Genomic DNA, 6,097 nt, shown 5'->3' on the forward strand with positions numbered 1-6,097 from the left:
TATAAATTAGACACAAAAATTCGTTTATCTGGGAAACTAATATAACTAAATTCTTAAAATTTAGCACGAAGAACTTTAACATCCATGTAAACATTTTGGGTAATAAATTGGGGGACTACCCATGAGGGAAGCGGCACCTCCCATATTAATTAAAAACAAAAATTCGTTGATCTGGGAAACTAATAGAACTAAATTCTTAAAACTTTGCACGTGGCACCTCCCATATAAATTAAATACAAAAATACGTTTATCTTGGAAACTATTACAGTTAGAATCTTAAAATTTTGCACGAAAAACTTTAAGCTCCATCAAAACATTTTGGGTAATAAATTGGCGGACTACCCATGAGGGGAGCGGCACCTCCTATATTAATTAAAGACAAAAATTCGTTTATCTGGAAAATTAATGGAACTAAATTCTTCAAATTTTGCACGAAGAACTTAAATATTCATTTGAACATTTTGGAGGAAAAAAGCGGTCTTTCATCTGGGGGGTCTTGAAGCCCCCACATGAATCAAATAGAAAAATTCGTATATCTGAGAAACTATTAGAGCTAGAATCTTCAAATTTTACATGGAGAACTTTGAAATTTATGTGAACATTTAGAGCATAACGGGCGGACTTTCAATGGGTGGCTTGGCACAACATATATGAATAGATAGATAGAAATTGGCGATAGATAGAAACTGGCGAACTTGCAATAATTTGCTTGACATCTTTCATATGTTACATATAATAAATCTGGTATTTATTTATACATATTCCTTTTAGGGTAGCAAAGCACACAGGGTATAGCTAGTAATGCTATATTTCCGACATCGGCAGAGCGTAAAATTTTTTTGTTTCACTAACTGCAGGTCCACACTAGGAAACTTTTTTTGGGAAACTTTTGATTTTGCGTGAGAGAGAAAGAATATCATTCATCTCTCTCGCGGTACGGAGTTTCCCGTACTCGTAGTTTCTGAAATAAAAGTTTTCATGTGTGGACATTAAGGAACTTCAAAAGAGAATTAAGAAAAAGTTTCTCAATTAAAGTTTCCTAGTGTGGACCAAGTCTAACACCACTTCAATCTTTGTTTTTGCATTCTTTGCACTGAAAGAAAAGTTTGTAACATTTTTTAGTGTTGTAAAGTGTACTACTTTACAGTGTACTCTAAATAAAATGACAAAAAAGTTACATTTTTGATTTTGTATGAATATTGTTAGAAAAAACTGAAGCATGAACTATTATTATTGAGCATTGCCATAATGGAAGATTTTATGAAATATAAAAAATAATATATTGTTAAGTGTATAATGGTCTATATATCAATTAAGTGAAAATATTATCAGGACATTGACTAAAATCGGCTTTTATTTCTGGAAATAACATAGTAGCGGATATTACATTTGTTTGGGAGTTTATGTTGATTATTAAACTTTTTTTAAATTTCCTTTATTTATCACATTTACTCAGAAAAAAAATCGCCAAACATGAACTTATCGTCATGTTTAACATCAGATATTTCTCTGTGTATCTCAATAAAAAAACTTCAAAATTAAGAGAATGACGTACGTACGTGTAAATGAGGGAAACCATTTTATAAAAGCAATTAAAATTAAATGCAAATTTTGTAAATAAACACTAATTTCACTAAAACTATTTTAATTGCACAAAAATAAAATTCTAAACAAATTTTACGATAAAATTACGTTTCTTATCAAGACAGCGTTGTCTAATCAATTGTTTAGACAACACTGTCATAACGACGTTATAACGCTAATAAATTCTGTCTGTACCTGCTAATTTTTTATCGTGATAATAATTTGACGTTTAGCATAATAAATATTTGTCTAATATAGACATGGGGTAATTTTCCATCCGTATTTTCTCTCAATATGTGATGGTTTCATTACATATTGCGTTTAGACGATCCCAAAGTATATTAATAAAGTAGCGACATGTCTTGTTGTACAACACCACATGTATTTTGTTTTTGGAATAATTTAAGATTGTGTCAAAATCATATGGTTTATGTTTATAAAATTTAACAAAAATTTCTTTCAACAACAATGGAAAGAAAACTTAAATAAAAAAATACTTTTAAGTTTAAAATATTAAGGATATAGTTATATTATTATACATTATATAATTTTTAACACTTTAAAACCACTTTTTATTCACTTTTTCAACTTTTCACAAATTTTTTAGCAAATAGCAAAGCACTACATAAAAATTGCGACATAAACAATGTTGATAATTTTCAAAATACACTTTGACAACTTCTTCATTTGTTTAGTTTAAAAAAATAGTCAGCTGTTCAAGTGATGCTATTTTATTAATATACTTTGCATGATCCCATCCGTACTCTTCTACACAAAGTTTTAACAGATTATATTACTTGTGGGCTTGTGAAATGAGGACTTTAGTTGACTTCACCTTATTATTCAACCATGTCTGAGTGTTAGCTTTGTTTTCGCGCCTAATTCGAGTCGCTGCTTTGACTTCAAACCAGCTTCGTTGACGTCAACGAAGCTACACCTTTTTACATTGCTGGTATGTCATACCGTAAAGGGCTAGGGTATCGAACATGTGTATTTCAAATGGGAAGTGCAGTTGATGTCAATTCTGCCGACTGCGAAAAGAAATTCTGCTAGAATTTTTCGCGCCAAGCTGTTTTCTGCATTTTTTATTTGCCACAAAAAATCTGTTGTTGTGTGTGTGCGAAAATCTAAAATGACAGAAATGATATTCTTTAAATAAAAAAATAATTTTTTACTAAAAATTGAAATTAATAAGATTGTATGCTATACTACTATACCGAGGGTCATTGTACAAAGAAACAGCAAGTGTTGGGTTGAATTTAGTTAAATTGTTAATAATTATGATGAAATTTTTTTAAGGCGGAGTTTGTTTTCGTTTAGTACCCAAAAGTGTTTATCGAAATCTATATTTGGCATATTTGTGAGATCTAGAAGATTAAAAAATGTAAGTAATGGTGTTAATTAATTATTTATTTGTCTATAAAGAACGTCTTTCTTTTCAAGAAAGAGGAGGCATCATGATGGTCTCCTGGAAGAATGCCCACATATATAACTCCCTAGACACCTAGGCGGGTGGTGGTCGGTCGGCTAGTGGTGACATGGTATATTATCACCTAGAGGCAATGGACGGAAGCTGATTGCCGTATTCAGGGGGTATCCTTGGGATACATACTTATTATTATACCATTGATCTCAGCAGAATCACTACCATACACCCATAATAGAGCGCGATGTCTGTCTGGTGTGCCTTTCAGTGAAGCTCTTGTTGTCTCCAAACACTATGGTGGCCGAATATTTACAAGAAACAATTGTTAAGCCGCCTTTTATACAAATTTATAGCTTTGTAGAGAATGTCTTCACGGACCTAGAGGATATAACCTGGCTAGGTACCTATGTAGATGTTGTTTGGGCAAAATATTGGTACTAACCATTGTGGGCTTTATGTCGACTTTACGTCCCTTATAGTTGTCACACTATACCAAATAAGCATTCTTGCTGGAATTAAAGTTTAAAACAAGTTTAATTCCAGTCAAACATTCAAATTTCACTTTAATTCAATAGCATTCTCCAGTGAAACTTGAATTCAAGTCGAACATTACAATGTTTTTACAGTATAATTCAATGCACGAAATCTATATACATAATACATATATAAAATTCTAACGTTACTGACTGACTGACTGATTCATCATCGTAGAGCCTAAACGGTTTTAGCTAAAGAGCTGAAATTTAGACAAGAGGTTGGTCTCCCACCAAATAGATCCACTTAGACGGGATTTTTGGAAATTCGAATTATTAGGGGGTTAAAAATGGTAAAACGGGTAAATGCGGTAACCTCATATCTCCTAAACTATAAAAGATACAAAAACAGTTTAAAGCTTATCGTCGTTCATTTAAAAAATAAGCGGGCAGGTGTCTGGTACTTTTTTCAAATTCGGCCCCTTTGGGGAATTAACGGGTAGAAACTGTAATTTGGTACTTCTTTTGCACCCCATGTATCTTTTAAACCAGAGAACATTCAAAAAATATTTTTGAATCCTTCATAACTTGACGAACAAATAAAAATATAAATTTAGTACTTTTTGGATATTCGGACGTTTAAGGGGTGAAAATTGTACCTATTTTTGGTACTTTTTTATAAAACATTGTTTTTGGTTTATTAACTTATACATATGAATACATAATAACGGGCTCCCAATACGATGTTGCAACTGGTACTTTTTTGACTTAGAACTTAGAAACGTGTAATTAAGCACTTGAGAATCTATAAAAGTGGACTTTTTGGTACTTTTTCGTTCTTCAAAAGGTACTTTTTGAGTTTTCTATAATATTGAACCTAGAAACATGAATTTAGGAATGTACAGCCCGGATTAAGTAATAACATATAAAAGGGAACTTTTTGGTACTTTTTCGTTCTTCAAAAGGTATTTTTTGAATTTTCTATAATATTGAACATGGAGTAAGTGAGAACATATAAAACGGGACTTTTTGGTACTTTTTCGTTCTTCAACTTGTACTATTTGGATTTTCTTTTATAATGAACCTAAAAACATAAAACTAAGCAATCAGGGACTTGAGTGAATGAAAATTTAAACTGGAGTATTTCTGGTAATTTTTCGTTCTTTAACTGGTACTTTTTGAATTTTCTAAAATATTGAATATATAAACATAAAATTAAACACGCAGTATCCTAATTGAACGAAAATTTATCTCGCTTATGTCCATTTTGCAAAAAGGGCTCGATATCAATCGAAATCTCTATAGGCCATAGTTGACCCTGCCCCCTTCAATAATTAATTTTAACGTTTTCTACGTACTTAATAATACCATAATAAAACAATTTTTGTTGGAACGAAAATATGTAATGAAATCTTCTTCAGAAAATGACTTAAACGCATATAAATGGCTTTCAAATGTCGATGTCGACGAAATAAACATTTTTAGGAACCGAAACCCACATTTATGAAAAATAAAATTATGAGGATCGGTCCGCCAATATAACCCTCTTACAGAAAATCAGTTTATAGCTAATACATCATTCCAAAAGTTATCATTATGATAGAATTATGGTAGAATTAAAAAAAAAATTAAATTATATATATTATTGTTCCAATTCCACATTTAAGTCCCTAATCCGAAAATCACGGTGACGTTCTTATTAATCTAATGATCGGATCACTTCCGAAATTTGCTTTTTTACGACATATGATTTGCCGAATATAACTCTTACTTCTTACTTATTTTAATCATAAAATACCACTAAAATAGGAATAGTCTTCCTTTAGAGTTGCGAGTTTTCATACATTCTAATAATGTTTTCAAAGTGAAACTTTTGGAATATTTTTTAATCTCTTTGTGATCCCTTTAAATGATGTTGTTCTGGAATAACTTAAACATCCATGTAAACATTTTGGGTAATAAACTAGGGGACTACCAATGAGGGGAGCGGAACCTCCCATATGAATTAAATACACAAATTCGTTTATCTGGGAAACTAATATAACTAAATTCTTCAAATTTTGCACGAACAACTTTAATATTCATCTGAACATTTTGGAGAAAAAAGGGCGGACTTTCATCTGGGGGGCTTGGAGCTCCCATATGAATTAAATAGAAAAATTCGTATATCTGAGAAACTATTACAGTTAGAATCTTCAAATTTTACTGAAGAACATTTAGAGAATAACGGGCGGACTTTCAATGGGGGGCTTGGCACTTCCCATATGAATTAAATACAAAATTTTGTATATCTGGAAACTATTAGATTATTCAAATTTTTCATAGATTAAATTAAAATCTTAATTAACGTTCGGAATAATTGGCGAAATTGCAATAATTTGCGTGGAATCTCCCATATGTAACAAATTGTATATCTGGAAAACCATTGTAGTTAGAATCATCAAAATTGTTAAGTAGGTTTCTTATTTATATTGCTTTTAGGGTAGCACAGCACACTGGGTATAGCTAGTAAATAAACAAATAAAATATCTTTGTTTTTACGTTATTGATCATTTTCTTAATGCAAAACTGATTTTCTGCAAGATGTTTTATATGGAAGATAGGGTTAAATATC

This window comes from Lucilia sericata, unplaced genomic scaffold (genome assembly GCF_015586225.1).
Source record: "Lucilia sericata isolate MDLA Ls3-8-SP2 unplaced genomic scaffold, ASM1558622v1 Contig000078F_arrow, whole genome shotgun sequence".
NCBI classification, from domain to species: domain Eukaryota; kingdom Metazoa; phylum Arthropoda; class Insecta; order Diptera; family Calliphoridae; genus Lucilia; species Lucilia sericata.